This window comes from Podarcis muralis, chromosome 2 (assembly GCF_964188315.1).
Source record: "Podarcis muralis chromosome 2, rPodMur119.hap1.1, whole genome shotgun sequence".
Taxonomy (NCBI): domain Eukaryota; kingdom Metazoa; phylum Chordata; class Lepidosauria; order Squamata; family Lacertidae; genus Podarcis; species Podarcis muralis.
In genome coordinates, this window is record NC_135656.1 from 20,746,306 (window position 1) to 20,765,615 (window position 19,310).

The 19,310-nt window shown below is 40.8% G+C and overlaps 1 long non-coding RNA gene across 1 annotated transcript; it reads left to right on the forward strand.

Moving 5' to 3' along the window:
- The first annotated feature begins 313 nt into the window (after positions 1–313).
- On the forward strand, positions 314–18,193 carry LOC114587481 (uncharacterized). The gene is made up of 2 exons (XR_003704297.2): positions 314–12,213; positions 12,863–18,193. It is a non-coding gene; the product is annotated as an uncharacterized LOC114587481 (long non-coding RNA).
- Positions 18,194–19,310: the final 1,117 nt, after the last annotated feature.

Genomic DNA, 19,310 nt, shown 5'->3' on the forward strand with positions numbered 1-19,310 from the left:
TGCTGGAGTACTGTGTATTAAATGTCTGAGCAGTGTTATTGACACTTTGAATATGCTTTCTGCTGACTGGCTACCCATTTCCCCAAAAGGTACTTCAGAATATGCAGCCATGTTCACTGTTTTCTAATTACTTCACCCCTTTAGCTGTTCATTTATTTCCTTTTGCACTATTATGATGGCAATTGTGCAATTATACATACCTGTTGACCATTATCTGAAGAGGTTATGCTTGTTTTTCTCATTCATGAAAACACATATCTGAAGTTTTCTTTGACATTACTGTCTCTATAGATCCCAGTACTAGGATCTATAGAGGCAAACCATTTTGGCAATGGGCTTGCTTAAGCAAGTGTTGGTAACTTTTCCTCAGTCTATGGCAAAATTACACACAATGATTCTTGTAACATGCTTCATTCCTAATGAGCCCATTAGAAAGCCTTTTGTAGCCCATACTGGCCATTTTACATTTAAAAGAACTAGTGTACAGTTTGTACTAGTTGCATCCAGAGGCTCCTGCTGGACAGAGGGGTAGGCAAATTTCCTCTTCAGCCCCTGCACCACTTTCCACATGGCTTCAGAGCTCACCAGAGCAGCTTTGCAAGAGGAAAGAGAAATTGGTAAAGATCTCCTCCCCCTTCGTCCAGCAGGAATATGGGAACTCTGGACCCAGTAGATAGAATTTGATCAGAAATTGACTAATTTCTACTGTAGCCTTGTATTGCCCCTTTATATTACCTGGAGTGGCACAGGTTCCCTATCCCTGCTATAGAGATTCACCTGTGCTGTATGCTTGGGTTAGAGATAACTAATTCCGACCCCCTCGCTGGAGGCAGGCATTCTGAAGCCCGTAGGCCCCTCCATCTTCTAGATAGAGGCTTTGAAATCTATTTGCTCTCAGTGGAAGAGTGCCAGTCAGTTTCCATCCTGCTTCCACTGAGAGAGGGTGCTCTTGCATCTGTTGGAGGTGCAAGGGAACAGCTTATTATTATTTTCAGCATATATTCAAGGCCTTTATGTTGAACTTTCTGAAAATTCTGAATACAAGCTTGTTTTTAGAATAAAAAGTTCCGTAGGTGTTGCTAATCCATAGGCTGGGGTCATTCATACATGTAAGCAAACCATGGTCAGTTATGAGAATGAATCTCAAGTCTCTTGTGATTTCCTCCATTCCTTCTCTTTTGTGCCCACAAGGAAGGAACAAAAAACTTAGTTCCTTGTGATATCTGAACATGGGGAACTGTTACTTGTTTACAGTATTTGTAATAAGAAGTGATGATCCAACCATGGTTTTGAGTTAATTGAAAGTAGAAGCTTTTTATCTCCTTGAGAGTCGCAAAAGCAGTAGGGTGCACTCTCCAAATTGGAGACCATGGTTTCCTGCTACATCTAAACTTGGCCATTATGGAAAGGAATTTTGATACTTTAACAAATTCGTACCTCTGACATTAAAAAAATGATTAATACAGTTGTCTTAATAATTGTACTGGTCTAACTACTATGCAAGAGTGATGTAAAGTTTCTGAACAGCAGATTCGTTTTTTTACATTTTTCACTTTTACTGCATTAGTTCAGAATATTTTATCACTTGTAGGGGAAACACCCACTTTCTACTGAGTGTCATATAGCACTGGTCAAGCTGGAAGGTGAGCACTCTAGTTGGGTTTTTTTCTTCTATACATTAATTCTGGTTTACAGATTCCATATCTGATTTGTGTGGAGCTTAAAAGTTGAGACCAAATCTGTGCTTGATCATTGGAATTTTGTTAATTTTGATTGCATGTATTTTTAACTTAATTGGGTTGTGTTTTTCTAAAATTTAAATTTTTCTTCTTCCTATAGCCCTGCCATAGGACAGGCTGAGGCAGAGTCTCAGTGTTGCCCTGTTCAGTCTGAGGCAAGTGGGATTTATTTTATTCATTCTAGGGGCTTTCACAGCTTTATAGCTGTTGGATATTCATGTCCCCAAACTTGCAGCAAGTTTGGTGAAGGCTCCTATCTTTAATTTAATTTAGGATTTTTATAATCTTTTGATGGGCTCTATATTAATATTGATACTCTGACTTTAGTGCTTAAATTTATTGTTGTTAGCAGTCAGAAATCTTAAAATGAGTCAAAACATTTCCTGTTCAATTGTTAAGTCCTCCATCACCTTACCCTCTGAAACTTGGTGTAGCGATGCCATCTTTTAACAGCAAGATGACTGCCTTTGAAATGATGCTGTGAATTTTAAAAGTCCAGGAGTTTTGTTGGCTGTGTTTAGTATTGTTAAGAAAATGCCTGTGTTGAAATCAGTTTTTCTCCACTGATACACACCTCTGCAGTTGGGGGTCAGTGACATCAACTTAACAGAAATTTACCTGAAGCAATTACCTTATCATTAAATATGTTATCTGTCATAAGTTAATATTAATGTAGAGCCCACAGAGTGGAGAAAAATGCAGTTGTGAGTTTCATAAGATGAACAAGTGAGATAAATGTTTAGTAGGAAACATGATTCTTTCAACAGCCTGACTTTAAAGGTAAACAACTTGCCCTATTTATGTGCACTGGAACATAAATGAGCACAGACATTTAGGTATTCCTAGTGTAAGCAATTTTCCATATATTATGCACAGAACATAAAACAAACGTTTAGGGGTTTTGGTGCCATTTGAATCCTTCCTAGAAAATGTATTGCTAGACTCATGTGAAAACACATGCATTACTTTAAAAGAAAGATTTAACATTCTGAGGAAAGCTGCTGATAAAAGATTTTCAGGAATACTTGAGAATTTACTTCTACCTGCAACTCTTACAACAAATCTAGTTTTCGTTTGAGAGAGTTTGAAGCTTTCACAAGGCACCTAGATTTTCTGGGTGGTCCCTTCAGTTTGCACTTGCAGAGCCTCAGACTGCTTCTTAAACTCTTACTTAGTTTTTTAAGAGTTTGGGAATTGGGTGTGAGAGGCTGTTTTCCCTTAATTCAAGGGATGGCCCTCCATAAGTTGTTGGGCTCCAAATCTTATCAGCACCCAGCCACTATTGTCAGTGATCAAGGCTTGCATGAGCATCATTTGGAGGGCTAAAAGTTCTCCATCCCTGTCTTACACAGCCCTCTCACCCAATCCTCAAAGTGCTTTTCCAAATTGAAGTGTCGATTTGTTTTCTGTGGCATCTACTAGCTCTGGCTGTAACTCATGTTTTCGTGGTTGCAGTTTTAAAACGCTTACTTAGAATTACCTTTGTCGTAATCCCTAAGCAATACAATCAGCTGCCTGTCACTTCTCTCACATGCATGCAGAAGCCTCTGCAAGCTTCTCATTTTCTCGAGAAATTGTAATCCAGAGTAAAGTTCACTGTGACTACCTCACATCTGAACGTAAACTGCATTCAAATCCTCAATTCAGTGTATTGTCATTGTGTGTGACGTGACTCTTGACAATTAATGGTGAAGATGGACTCCGTACTGAAGATGGAAAATAGCACATCAGCGTTTCTTCTACAATGTCCTCTGCTCTGAGATCTGCTTTTTTCAATGTTTCCCCACCCCCCTTGGTCAATAGCCAATTTATTGCTTTGTTTGGCGGGACTTGAAATAGAAGGGTTGTATTCATGGCTTCTGTTACCTTTTTGAGTATCCACGAAAAAATAGCTTGGGTGTTAGGATGCCTTTACTGTGTCACCCTGTAATAAAATAGATTAAATAAATGAGTGCCTTGATCCAGTTGCATGATTTTAGACAGGAATCACTTGATAAGAGAGAACATGTTTAGCTTTGAATATTCCCTTCATCCAATCTGAGCCTTATTTTTTTTTTTTTACACTTCTGCAGCTGTCCTACAATCACATTTTCTAGCATATACCTAATGTAACTTTATGGTTTATGAAGAACTGACAGATACTAGGATTTTGAACAAATGTATGTGCCTATTTCTTTATAATTACAGAGCAACCTAAAAGTCAGTATGAATGTACTGCAAAGGAGATCCAAACAGGTTTCATTGCTTTCCTTTGCTACAACTTTCTAAATTTTGGCTTTAGTTCAGAAATTCCTCTACCTGCAGTACACCTCTTTTCAGGACTTCAGTAGTAGTCTCAGGTGGTTCTTGGGGCATTGTGCTTCATTCATTCTGATCTCTTGAAGTGAGACGCACGACCAAGTTGAACTTCAAAAAAAATAATTTAGAATTAAGATTTAAATAGCAATTCTGAATTGCAGTTTGCCCAGATGTTAAATTTTTTCTGCCATCACAGAACTTCCAATATGCTACCCAAACTCTCGCATTGAAAAAAGAAGTTTGGGGATTTTGTACATTAGCAATTCAAAGGAAAACTGCCGTCATTGCTTACATAGAATTCGGTCCCCGCCCCCCAGTTGCCCTTTAAGAGCTCTTGTGCAAAATTGTCAAATTGATTTTTCAGTAAAGAAGTCGATAAGCAGCAGTTTGAGAGTTCTCTGAGGCCCCTGCGGAGTGGAAATACTTTAGATAAGTTTGTGTACATCCATATGTCATGCAGAGTCATGTCTTAATTCGAAAGTGGGAAGAAAACAGGTTCCAGCTGTGTCTGGCTGCCGTTTTCCTCTGCTCTGGGGTGCTGCTATTTGAAGTACTCCGACTTGACTGAAGTGTATTCAAGTAGATACAAGTAGTTAAATCAAAACTAGATCATTTTGTGTCATAGGCATACACTTGAGTTAATTATACTTACAGTTTGGCAACTGCAAGGTGGCATTAATTCTGGCCACTCTTGCTATATTAGTATTATTTCAGTTTTAACTGAGGCAGCACTACTCTCTTTAAAATTATATGCATCTGAATCTTTGGATGGATGTTTATTGTTAAATGAAAACACACAATCACTTCACATCTTTTGTATAATAAAACATTTAATATATAATTCAGTCCATATTGCTTGTTGACCACTGTGACTCGTAAATTTATAAAATATTTGATCACAGAATAATGTCAATTTAAGGAATCTTGTTGGGTAACGCAATAGCTCAGTCAGTAGAGCATGAGACTCCGAACTGCAAGGGGTGTGGCTTGGAGCCCCAAGTTAGGCAAATGATTCCTGTATTGCATGGGTTGGACTAGGTGACCCTCGTCCTTTCCAACTTTACAATCCTATGAACACATGGTTACATTGTCAGTTTCAGAGCATTGCAAAAGCATTGCAAGTGCTTTTTTTAGGTTTGAAACTGCTTTTAGGTTTTTGAGAGATCATACATTTTGGGCATTTCCTATTCTGAACTTTTGTAGTCTGTTTTGGTCAACTTAACCATTTGTTGTCCTGGGAAGCATACTTAAGAGAGCCATGCTGAAATGGGGGACGGGGGACGGGACGGGATGACGACACTCAACATAGAATCTCACTTCCATTCTTTTGGCCTACTGAGTCTGCGCTGCCAACTTAATAGATTGGAATGTCTCACTGCACTATTTCCATACCTTGTTCAGATAACGTATTTGCAGTGGAGCATTCTTGCCATTGTCTGGCAAGACTAAATAAGTTGTTCCCTTCCTTAATTATGTTCCCTTAATTAAAAATAAATGCGAAGGCACAAAAATGCCTTCACTAAAATGGCAGTTTTGAATCACTGATGTGTGCCTGGCAAGCACTGTTTTCAAAATGTCACACCTCTACTTCACACAACAGTTGCTAAAAGTTAGGAGTCGAAGTTCAGTATAAATTTTACTCTTGTGCTTAATTTTAAGAATAGTCAACTCAGCTAACATAAAATATTTTATAATCCTTTAGAAATTCAGTCAGCATTTGAAGGTTCAGTTATATTTTGCTTTCTCGGACTGTTAGTAGTAATACAAGTACAGCGCTTTCCAGTTCATTTTCACTGATACCCTTGAAAGAACGCTACATATTTTTTTTTTTGGCAACTTGCACTGTAACCCTTTAACATTTGAATTGGTTCAACAAGTATATGTCAGAGTTCAGTTTGACGGACTACTTAGGAGTTAACAGTTGCTATAAAAAAGTGCAAGAATTTTGGTTTGTGTTTCGAAATTTAAAACTAAATTATGAATTAAGCTTTTTGGTTTAATATAATTTGTGTTTTTGTTGACTAGCAGCAGAATTTCAGCATTTGCTACTTACTGGTAGAGAAGAAAAAAATCCCACAGCACTGCCAGTACAGGTTAGTTTAATCTGTAAGTACCTGATGTTTGTTTGAAATCCTGTACTACAAATGCCATCTTAGTACATGAGGATGGAGCCATAAGTTATCTGGAGAGGGTTGCATCTTGCTACACCTAAAAGGGATAAATATTCACAGGCTCCGATTAAGAAAGGGAAGGGGAATTACAGTAAATAACCAATTTGGGTTTAGTGTATCATGTGGTGGCATTCCAGTCAGGGATCCAGTAATGCACTTTTTTTCTAAGTGGGAAATCATTTGACTAAGGTTGATTGGAAAATAACCTCAATCACATCTGGGGTGAATGGGTGTTTATGCTATTAACAAAACAAGAGTAATTAAATATTCTGATTCTTTCTTCTTAGCAGTCCTTACAAACACCCACCAGCACAACTTTGTTAACTGATGAGCACATCTTTTGTGATGGGCATTATTGATACGAAATGCTGTGTCCTCTGAAACCCTTGAATCTCAACACTTTAAAGCCTAGATAATTTTCTTAGGTAGTCCCTTCTCTCTTCAGTGGGTTCTGAATATTCAGTGTTCTTTGGTTATTTCTTAAAGTCGACTATGCATTTCTGTAGTGCTGCTGTTTTGCTTAAACTGGTGGTCTGTGCAAAAATGTAGTTGCATCTTAATTAGAACTGCATGTTTCTGTATCTTTAATTTTCTGCTGCCATATTTACTAGCCAACTTAATTTGGTAACATGCTTTTAAAAACCTGCTCTCAAAGTGGCAAACTAAAGCTGTTGGCAGTCATTCAAGTAAATAAAGTTGAGAAGTGGTCACAGCCCTTACACAGAAATATCAGCTTCTCCCACCAACTCTAGGTAAATCTGTTGCTTTATTGATTGCTTCATCAGTATGAGACTGCTGCTGCCTCTGTGCCATTGCAGTCTCTCTCTTAATGCCACCTTATATTCATGTTCAGCAATCCTGAAACTTCTTTTTAGAATTGCCAAAATCTCATTGGAGCAGCTTTAGAATGCTTCTTAAGACCTCCTTGTTTTGAGCTGGGCTTGTTGGCTTAGAGTTAAGCTAGCACAGGGTTACTGGTCTCCTACATTTTAGTTTGATCGAAACAAATCCAGTTAATTGGTTCATTCTGTGGTATTGGGTGTGTTACGGCATAAAAAGCCTTTGGATTGGGGAGTAGGCTACAACTAAAAATAATATTTTGTGATCAGCATGAGAAAACAAAGGTATGTATCATGCCTACCAACTTGTGGATAATGAAAATGCTTCTTAAAACTACAACAGATGTGGAAATTTAAATCTAGCTGCATTTCATAGTAAAGGTTGAAGAACCCAGAAGAACAAGTAGTCGCTGTAACCATTCAATATATGAATCAAGAGTGTTGTTTAGAATGTCTTGGTCCCTTGTTTTTCTAGTATTTCTCAGTCCCATTTCTCTAGTGGTCAATATATAGTATTTTATAAGGATGAAAATCTTAAATCTGCCAGCTCTGTACAGTTCAGGTTATTTTGGGGCAGTGGGCAAGTGGGCAGAAGAAACAAAACTGAAACCCAACCGCTACTGTTGGCATTTAGTAGTTCAGCCACAAGAATTGAGTTGACCTAGGCATCATGTTAAAAATTTTGAGTTGCCAAAAATTAATTCACCTGCAAGAGAAACTATGAACATGAAGAACCTGCCATTCATTTAGGAGACTCTTTTTTTTAGAACACATCCTGTCTTACTGTGCTTTTATTGAAAACAAGGGTATCTTGTAAACATAATTAAAATTTTGATAGTTTCTGTGTCTTAACTTTCCTTCTGTGCCCTTTACTTTCCTTTATACTAGGGAAAGTTAATACTTAAAACTAGTTTGTTGATTAGTAAGATAACCTGGTAATGCAGTTGTCACTGAAATCCCAAACTACATAGACACCTAATCATATGATTATCCCCAAGTGATTTGTACAGGGCTCAGCTATGCCAGGGAAACACCTAATTCTTAAGGTGTGTGGTAGGATATGCTGCTTCACACAAGCACAACACTACACAAGGAGTGGCAAATGCAGTTTAGAACCCCAGCACAAGGAGTATCACCAGGATCATATTTATTTCTCCTCTGACTTGTGGATGTAGCTTCTATTTCAAGCAATGCCTTAATGCTGACTAGATCATTGCTACTTGGTATAAACTGGTTAACCAAATCTAAATGGCTTTGATCATGCACAGCAAGCTTGAATTTTCTGGAGGGACACACTAAACACTTGGGCCTGTTGATATATTGGATTGCATTTATATTTGTAAACAGCTCTACATAGTATGAAGCAACTGGCTTTTGTCCTGCTTATTGCTGTGCAGCTGGAGTGACCTAAGTGGAGTATGTTTTCAGTTCCAAATACTGTAACAGACCCTGTGATCTTACTCTGATCATATGAAAACAACTTGTATAGTCCTGCAGACACCAGGAGAACCAGAAAGTGAGGGAACGTATTTCTGATCTGGCACCTTGGTAAGTATCTAGCCTCTTCAATGTTTTTTGTTGGTGATAAAAAATAATCTGTATTTCATTCATGTAGCATTTCCCTGATGAATGGCATAAAGATGGGGACAGACAACTTGCTTATATGCTTTTGATTAAAATTATACAAATAGCATTATCGGATGTACGCTTAAGTAAAGCTGTGTATCTTTCTTTCATTAAACTTTGAACCAGAGTTAATTACTGTGCCTGTCTGTTCTTTGGTCCTGAAATATTTGCACAAAATTGCCCCACATGGAATTGTATTTCATTGCGGGGGGCGGGGGTTGTCTTCATTTGAAAAGTTATGTAGTTGTAGAATTGCACTTACATTTTATTTATTGAAAAATTACACCCTCCTTTCAATCAGATGATTCCCAAGTTGGGTTTACAAGCAACAGGCAGTGATGCTAAATCCCTAACGCGCACATGTGTGTATGCTAGGGTTGCCATATTTTCAAAAAGTAAAAACCAGGAAACCCCCAAAACCCCTTTCGGAAATTCCCCCCGGACATCAATTCCGCCTTTGAAATTCTGGTAATGGCCAGGAAAATCCGGATGTATGGCAGATACCAGTAGTCTTAGTCCTCTTGACTAGTGGAAGAGGCTGGGACATGTTTCTCTTCTGCTTTGCAGCCCTAGGGCAACTGGAAAGTTGGCTGATTGCACACGTGAAAATTATATAAAGCTACTTAGGATGCAATCCCGTGCACACTTAATGGGATGTAAATGCCATTTAACTCAGTGGAATTGACTTCCAAATAAACTTGCACTGAATTCAACTGTATTGAGTGAGAAAAGGCAAGACACTGGCTGAGAAGAACTCTTAACGTTGCTTTTATCTGCACAATTGCACATGGTTATAAAGGCGGAAATGCATGTTCTCACGCAATGCAGTTGTGGGGGGAGAGCACAATTACAAAAGTGCTGGCCGCAGTTGTGAAAACACTCCTTAAGAGAGAAATAAGGAGCTTGGCTTCCAGATATCATCCCATAAACCCAACAATAGCAGTTCCTGGAATTTAATGGGAACAGTGCATCTCCTTTGTACAAAGGCAACATAAAAAGCGGCTGGTGTATTGTGTCACAAATGAAACTGGAAATCAATATCTGAGAGGTGTCTTCTATCTTTCCATATGCAATGTCTTCTCACTATGTTAGGATTTAATCACATATTTTTATAATAGTATAGCTAGGAGTAATGCCAAAATTGCAGTTTCCCTCCAGAGTTTTATATTTGAAGGCATTTATTTGTGTTCCCTTGGCACCTCTTTTAACTTGAGTGCAGCAAGAGCTCTTGCTACCAGGTGGAAGGAGTGAATGGGTTGTGTAACACTAGTAGTAAATAATACCTGGTCTGGAACAAATAAGATGGTGTCGCACATTCTTGTTAAATGCAACTGACTAAATCTGCATAGCCTCCCTAGGCCTGTGGGGAGGGCGGGCTTGACTGTGCAGTTTGACTATGCTAAGAGTCGGCCTCATTGTTATACATAGTGGCTGCCAAATCACAAAACGGTGTTTGGAAATGTGTGTTGGAAAATAAAATATTGATCGCTTGCCAGTGATGGGGCCAAGTGAACGTTGACAGGGCATCCCACTGCCTTGGCACCACTACAGAAAAGGCCCCCTTCCCTGCTGTTTCACAAAGGTACTCTGCATTTGAATAATAATATGAAAACTCTAAGCTTTTAGTTGACTGAAGAATGTAGCCAGCTTGGGTATATTGGGGCATTGCAAAGGGAGTGGAAGGGCTTTGTTTCTACTTGTGCTCTTCATTTCATAGACCAGTCCTTTCCCCGAATGTGAAGTGGGCATAGCATATTTACTAACTGCCTATAGAATGGCAACAGCCAGAACATGGAAATGGTTACAAATATTGAACACATGCCACAGGTAATACCATAGTGTGACGGGCAGTGTTGTTAGAAAAATGATCCTCAAAAGCTGAGAGTGGCAAGAGGAGAAGAGAAACATGACAACTTTGATGCTGTCTGGCATGATTTGATTGACTACAAAAATGTTGAAGCTCATGGAAGAGAGGAGTCAACAGTTTATAGCAGAGTTTGGTGTTTATACCTCACCCGCTTTTGAGAGTAAAAGTGTGTCTTGCAATTAAAAGGAATTGGCAATATGTGCATGAACAAAGCTAAGCTATAATCTGAAGTAATAAAACATTCCTTACCTGACCCAATCTGTCTGCTTACTTTGAAAAACACTGCAACCAGACAGAGGGCCTTCTCGGTAGTGGCGCCTGCCCTGTGGAACGCCCTCCCATCAGATGTCAAGGAAATAAGCAGTTAGCAGTTATCCTATTTTTAAAAGACATCTGAAGGCAGCCCTGTTTAGGGGAGTTTTTAATATTTAATGCTGTATTGTTTTTAACACTCGATTGGGAGCCGCCCAGAGTGGCTGGGGAAACTCAGCCAGATGGGCAGGGTATAAATAATAAATTATTATTATATTATAACCACGGCCATCTCCTCTCAGGATCCAGTTTATAGAAATACTGATTTTATGTTTTATTCTGTATACATAAAAGTAAGCTGTTTTGTAATTTACTCTTGTTTACTTTGACAAATGGAAAATTGATTAAATAAACAAACAAACAACAATATGTGATTTAGGTAGTTTCCAGGAAAGGAGGAAGTTTATAAATAACTCCAACCTAGTGTTTCATTACTGAGCTGCCCTTTCCTCCTCCTCTCACCTAGTGGTCTAAAATAGAAAATACCCATTTTTCCTATTGTTACAGTGTAACTTCCTGCAAATGAAGAAGAAGAATACTTGTAAGATTTTCCATGTTGTATTAATCTAGGCAGACACCGTGGGAGCTGTCTGGATAATGTGGTTCGTTGCAATTCTAGTTCCAGACAGAAATGCAGCACTCCCAAAAGAAATAACCACATGACCTAAAGTACTGTCACTGCTCCATGATCTATTCTAAACTAATGTGCTTGTTGCATATGTTACTACTGTGGTGCAGGTCTCTATGAAGAAATCACCTTTTAAAATATGTTTACAAGATGAGACTTGTTTTATAGGTGCAATGTGGGGGGGCATGCAAGGTTTAAATTTTAAAAGTGTCCATCCCATTTGATTATCCAGTTATGTAAGTACCTAAAGTTGGTCTTGGGAATGCAGTAGTTTTATATACTGTGAGAGAGAATTGTAAAATTAACCTTACGATTGGCTTACTGGGCAGAAACTCTGGGTTACTCACTGGCTGGGGAAAGTGGGAAGTCTACATCATGCAAATCCACTTGGCTGAAGGCAAGGTGGCTGAGACATAAATAAGTCTATTCTACTACTGTTGAGTAACAGCAGAGACTGCTGACCAGAGGAGGAAGGCTTGCTAAGAAGAAAAATCTGATGGAGAAGCCGGATGTCTGGAAGCAGGTGGGAGACAGGCAGGAGGCTATTCCGGCTGGATATATATTATGCCCCCAAAGAGCTGAATCACTGGCTTAAGCTGGAGATCAAGCAGTGAGGAAAATTCAGAAAGGAGCTTCTGGAGCTGCCCGGAGAATTGCCTTGAAAGCCTTTCTCAAATGAAACCAGCTGAAGTCTGCAGTTCCTGCTGGTGAGATTGGGGAAGAGGGACTAAGGGTAAGTGGAACCTAAGTTAAAACAGTTTAGAAAACAAGTTTTGTCGGTCAGCTGGTCATTTAAAGACACTCTAACCTTATTACAGCAGATGTACCGTAAGTCTTAAAGAAACAGTAACAACTTTAGTATTCATTTCATAACACCTTTATAGTTTATAGAATATATTGCTAGTGGGATATGGCATTGGCAATGATATATTTCAGTTATTAAGTGGCAGTAGTTAAGGTGAATCAGTGGTACAGTTGTAGATGAAAGCTTCATTGCAGCATGACAAGCCATATGGTGTTTTGAACTCCATGGCAGTGGTAAGGCTACCTGAATTGCACAGCAAATAGGCAAATTCTACCTGGTAGACAACAAGAGCGGTGTGTGTGTGTGTGTGTGTGTGTGTGTTCTAAATATATAATGTCTGAGATGTTGAAACACTCCTGTCAATAGTAACTGATTTTAAGAACCTAAGGAGCTCTTCTGCATCAGACCTAAGGTCGGACAGCAATCAAACAGATGTCTCCAGGAAGTCCTCTAGCAGGGGGTTTTATATCGCAGTCAGACTGTAATGTGTAAAAAGCTGCATGAGTTCTCAACATGCAAACTTGGTAGTGGGCACCAGTAAATTATCAACTGATAAGATCTTTTTCCTGCCTTTCAGCAAAAGCGTCAAAATTGGAGAACAATAATATTTAAAATTCAACCATTAACATGAACTTCAAACAAAAGCACATTTTGAAAAATGCAAAACAACAAAGCAGCTGTAAAAGCAGAGAGATGGCAAGAATAAAAAGATTTATTAAAACCTGGGAGAATAAATCGTTTTCAGCAGAAACCGTATGTATGCCTGTTGGTTAGCAACAGAAGAGTGGCAGGATCTGTCCATCTGCGGTCATGGAGATTTAAACCATAAAGCATTCTATAAGAATTTAGAAGTGAAATGTTTCTGTTTTGTTTCATGCTGAACGTGCTAAAGAGCAGCCGTGCCATGATGGTCTTGATCCTTTTATGAGAAGCCATTTATTACTATTATGTTTGCTTTCCTCCTTGCTGGGGAGCGAGGAAAGTACCACAGCGCACATGCTCAGTTGTGGTGGTGGAATAGCAATGAACCAATCCGCAAAGCAACCAAGGAGGAACCACTGTGGCTAAACATGATCAGATATAACCATTTCACTGAGTATGAGTAGCAGTGGTTGAATGTGTTTCTCAGAATTTGCTGAAGCAACAGCAGTCAAAAGCTGAATCCCCCCCTCCCCCATTACAATAAGATCTGTAGGGTCCACAGGTGGAGTCCCCAGTACTACCTTCCAGGCTATATATTCTCTCCCCCCAAAAGTGTTGTTTTGCCCCTGAAAAAAACTCAACAACTTTGGCTCCTGCACCTCTTTTTCTGGAAAAAAGCACTGCACCCAACTACCTTAATGTTCTTAAATGACAGAATCACCCACTAGGTGGAGGTATAGCTTAATCACTCCCAATATATAGGCAGTCTACTGCTGCTTGTGTGTTTTGAGATAGCAGTTGATCCTGTGTCGAAGCTTCCGTAGAAATGAAAACGGCAGTAGTGATTTCCTTGTGAAGTCTCCAACCCACGCACCCAGGGTTTGCGCCTTAGTTAATTCATCACTCCTCTCAGCTGACATTTGTTTGGAAAATGTGAGGTCATGCTGCTGTGGTCTGGGAAGTCAAATAGGCTCATAGAGAGAGGAAAAGGGGAATCCCAGCAGGACTTTGTGATTTCTAAACAAATGACCCATGACTACAGACACAGTTCCTCCGGACAGCATGTCAGCTGAGCACTTGTGACGGAATGAGAGGTTGTACAAGACTACATTTCTTCTTTTGAGTATTCAAGAAGATGATTATAGAATGCCAATTGTATAATTGGTATTCAACATTCCAATGATGTGTGTGCATGTATCTCCTAACCCTGAGGATCATTGTTTGAAACATGCCTGCATAACCACTAGTTTTATGTAGTAGTAGTAGTAGTAGTAATTGATTTATACCACGCCCATCTGGCTGGGTTTCCTCAGCCACTCTGGGCGACTTCCAATCGAATATTAAAAACAATACAGCGTCAGACATTAAAAACTTCCCTAAACAGTTGTCTTTTAAAAGTAAAATAGTTGTTTATTGCCTTGACATCTGCCTTGACATATGTCCCTGCGGTCATGGATGCTTCTCTGCAGGGGGGGGGGGAACTACACAGCCTCCACCTGTCTTGGTCCTCTTCCCCACTAAAGGTAAAGGTACCCCTGCCCGTACGGGCCAGTCTTGACAGACTCTAGGGTTGTGCGCCATCTCACTCAAGAGGCCGGGGGCCAGCGCTGTCCGAAGACATTTCTGGGTCACGTGGCCAGCGTGACATCGCTGCTCTGGCGAGCCAGAGCCACACACGGAAACGCCGTTTACCTTCCCGCTAGAAAGCGGTCCCTATTTATCTACTTGCACTCGGGGGTGCTTTCGAACTGCTAGGTTGGCAGGCGCTGGGACCGAGCAACGGGAGCGCACCCCGCCACGGGGATTCAAACCGCCGACCTTTCGATCGGCAAGCCCTAGGCGCTGAGGCTTTTACCCACAGCGCCACCCGCGTCCTTCCCCGCTACCTTTTACCAAATTGCAGCTTTTACTCATTTAAGATTTACAGCTCTAAGCTGAGAGAGCGTCACAATTTGTTACAACCAGCAGAAAAGCACTGCAAAACTCATCAAATGCCAAAAAATGAAAAAAAAAAATCTAAACGTAAAGCCCTTTTTGAGATTCAGAGCCCAGGCCAAATGACCCTCCTGCCACCTGCCTCAGAATAGTACTGATCTCACATGAGAAAAGTCTGAGTCTGTCAGCATCGCAATAGCTCACCGGTGCAAGATATCTTTTCAAAGGGCCTTCATGCTAATTGCTTTCATCCTTCTAGAGGTAGAAGAAATAGACCTTGCGAAGGGTTTCAGGGTTAGTTGCCACATCCCAAGGCTGTAAACGGAGCAAGGAGGTATTGCCAGAGTTAGCTGCTGTATCTAAAAATAGCAAAGCTAAGTGAGAACAAAGATTCACCCTGCCTACACACAGTACATTTAAAACACATTAGAAGCACATTATTTCCCTCAAGTAATTCGGTATCTGCAGTTTGTTAAGGGTTGCTGAAAACCGTAGCTCCGTGAGAGGTAAACTCGAGCGACCAGAACGCTTGGAAGGCAAAATATGCTTCAAATGCGCTTTAAAGCTACTTATAACAAACAAGGCCTTCTTAATGTGCTTGGCATCTTTTGGAAATCTCTAATCGCTCCTGCCAGCTTCAAAGATGTCAGATATGCAGCAACCACAGGAGAGTTGCAATAAATAATGTCTTCTTTCAATATTTCAGTTCTAAGCTGCTGGGCCTACTGATGGAAAGAAAATGTTGAAACCCACAACCGCATGTGATCTCCATTATAGATTAAAATATTTCGAAATACTTCATGGGTAAGCACCCATATTGAGAAAACGACATTAACATGGCAGTCATCTGGAGTTCCTATAGCAAGGGATACTCAAAGCCATAGTACACAATGCCACAACACTATTTGACTTTGCTGTTTGCCTATTAAGCAGTTTTGTGTTTTTTATATTGTAGCTTTATGTTGAGATCTGCAGATGAAGGGCGGCATGCAAATTTAATAAACAATACTAAGTGAGAGCAGCTATGTCTGAAGAGTTGCGTTCTTACAGCGCAGTGCTTAGGCATGTCTACTCAGAAGTAAGTAATTGACCCAGACAGGGAAATATTTCCTTATGGCCAATCAGTGCATTAATGGCAGAGGTGAGATTTGAACCGAGGACTTTGGGTTATTGTTCTGTCGGCCACTATGCTACACTGCTTTTACGATGTAGAATCATAGCATTGAAGAGTTGGAAAGGTACCACAAGGGTCATCTAGTCCAACCCCCTGCAATGCAGGAATCTTTTGCCCAACGTGGGGCTTGAACCCACGTCCCTGAGATTAAGAGCCTCATGCTCTACCAACGGAGCTATCCCAGTTCCATTCTCAGAGCTGCATTTCTGTTGCAAACAGAGTTCCCACTCTAGAGACTGTTAAGTGCACCCCACTTCCCTGAGCAGGAAGTAATTCCAGAGGCAATGCTTCAGGCTCAAGTTTCCTTTGATGCGAGAGCACAGAAGGCATAGGGTGTCTCCGTAATATTTGCTTTATTGATAAATACACACAGCATAAGCAGAGGCAAACAAACTCCTAAGCAAGGTTACAAAACCCTGGCCCTGCATCAGATTTCCAGCAAACAGCTGAATCCCATGGGTGGCTTAACATAGCCAACTCCACTTCAAACCAATAAATCCTTTTCTCAGTCTCTCTCCCACACTTCAATGCCTGTAGAATTCCAAAGACGGCAGAAAATTAAGGGCTGTTAAGTCCCTAATCAGGGATGCGGGTGGCGCTGTGGGTTAAACCACAGAGCCTAGGACTTGCCGATCAGAAGGTCGGCGGTTCGAATCCCTGTGACGGGGTGAGCTCCCGTTGCTCGGTCCCTGCTCCTGCCAACCTAGCAGTTTGAAAGCACGTCAAAGTGCAAGTAGATAAATAGGTACCGCTCTGGCGGGAAGGTAAATGGTGTTTCTGTGTGCTGCTCTGGTTTGCCAGAAGCGGCTCAGTCGTGCTGGTCACATGACCCGGAAGCTGTACGCCGGCTCCCTTGGCGAATAAAGTGAGATGAGCGCCGTAACCCCAGAGTTGGTTACAACTGGACCTAATGGTCAGAGGTCCCTTTACCTTTAAGTCCCAAATCACCCCATAACTTTGATAAGCAAAATCGTAGCAATTGACTCACTCGTTTTCATGCAATCAGCAAAAAGTCCTTGCAAAGTATAATCCAATGCATGGTCCCGGGGGTGCCAACTTGAATAAAATATTGTGGGGGCCCAGATAAGCCCCGCCCCACATAATCAATCACATGATGCAATGTACACATACCATTTGAATGGGAATGCCCATCAACTTTCCCCCTCAAATATTTTATTGTGGAGGCCAAAGACCCTAGGAGTTGGCTAGCCCCTAGGAGTTGGCTCCTATGCAAAGTCCAGTTGGTGTAAAAATAATCAGTTTCAAGTTACCTTCACTTTTTGTTCCCAAGTTTTATTTTCTGTCACTGTATTCCTTAATCTTTTAATTAAAGCCTCCACTCTAAGGAAACTCAGGACAGTTTACAGATGTGCGTTTCTCTAAACAAATCGCACTAGGAGTGATTGCTGCAGAAGATTTCCACAAAATAGGAAGGAAGTCACTGTTGCGTCATGGAGTATGGGGATGGCATGGGATGGGGTGAAGGGTGTGCAATATCTCAGTGAAAGAGCAAATAATTTGCATGGAAAATGTTGCAGACTCAGTACCCGGCCTCCTCAAACTTAGCTGGCAATCCCCACTACTGGTCAGTAGACATTGCTGATGTCAATGACTCAGAACAAGGCCGTTTCCTATGTGAGGTTGTGTGCTTTTCATAGAGGGAAATCTCTTCACGCCGGGAAGTGGGAGCGGTGAACTGTTGCTTCAAATAAAAAAATCATAGCTGAATTTAGTTTTTTTTTCAGGATAGTCGCTTCCTTTTTAAAAGCCAGACATACTTGACAATGAGTTATTCTAATCAATAAGTACATTGATGATAAAGAGATTGTACTGAAAATCTGGGAGATAATTATTTGTATGGCTTTAATGTACTGTATTTTAATTCTATCAATTCTATCAATGTTTAATTGGTTTTTAATTATTTTCCCCCTATGTTTCTAGCTGTTCTTATTTTTATCTGTAAGCTATCTTGAGTCCCTGACAGGGGTGAAAAATAGATAACACTGAATACTAGATTATTTATCTGCATGATTATTATTCCTTCTTTGCTGCTTTGAGAGATTTTGCCATCCTATATATAATAGTCCAGTTGACTTTATATGCATACATTAGCATATGTACTGGTATATTTTACATAAATGTGTAGTCTGTCCTCTTTTCATTACTAATTTTTATTTCAGCAATTTGTATCACAGTTTTCTCTGAGCGGGGTACAGGAGACCCAATAATACAACAGGACAAAAACGATTTAAAACTTTGAAATCAGAATTCAATGAAAAAGAATCATAAATTCTGCTGGAACGACGACAACAAAAGCCTTCAGTAAGTGCTGGGAGTTCAACAGGGAGCAGGGCCCTGTCTGACCTCCCTTGAAGCCCTCACCAGTGGTGTAGCGTGGAGGGGAGCAGGAAGGTCAAGCCCCTGGGCCCAAATTTATGAGAGGGCACAATGAGGTGCCCCCACAACAGGCTCCATCATCTAGACCGGGGCCATGGGGAGGCAGGCAGTGTCCAGGTAGGGCTTTGGCAGCAGTGGCAGGAGCAACACCTTCTCATGACATGCGCCCTGCTGCTGGGCCAGCCAGGAGGGAGAGGGCACTGCCACTGCTGCCACCCGCCAAAAAAGGAGGGAGGAAAGCACCTGCAGGGACAGGAGGGTGAGGCGACACAGCAGTGCTCCTGGCTTTGTGTTTCTCTGCCTTATCTCTGCTCCTAGGTTGGGGCCAGTTTGCAAGGAGACACTCCCTTGATTAGACACTGGCCAGTGAAGGGACTGACTGTTCACCAGTCCAATACTTGTCCTTCCCTGCGCTCCGGCAACCCACACTATGCCCCTGGACCTCATTGACTGAGTAGGGATTTAAGGGGCCAGGTGGATTGATAGCAAAATCACTCGGCAAAGTTCCTCGGCTATCTGCTCGTCCTAAAATAGTGTTAACATTTTGCAGTAGTTTAATGAAATCTAGTGAACCGCTTCTTAAACAACAGTGAAACACTGCCAGTTAAAATTACACGCCGGTCAGGCTGGTTTACCCAGATACTGTTCGATAACATTGGCACAGATAAGCATGGAGTGTTGCTGACTTCCTCTTTGCATTCTTTATTTGCTTCAGCTTTTGTATTCTTTGCCGACCGTATTACCAGTTAAATCTCAGTCTCACTTTCCCAGCTACACTCATCATGCCTTTACTACATAGCTAGGTATGTAAAGGGCCCAGAAAACACCACCCTTAAAGATAACTCAGAGGGCATCTTGCAGGTAGCCACGGATTGTG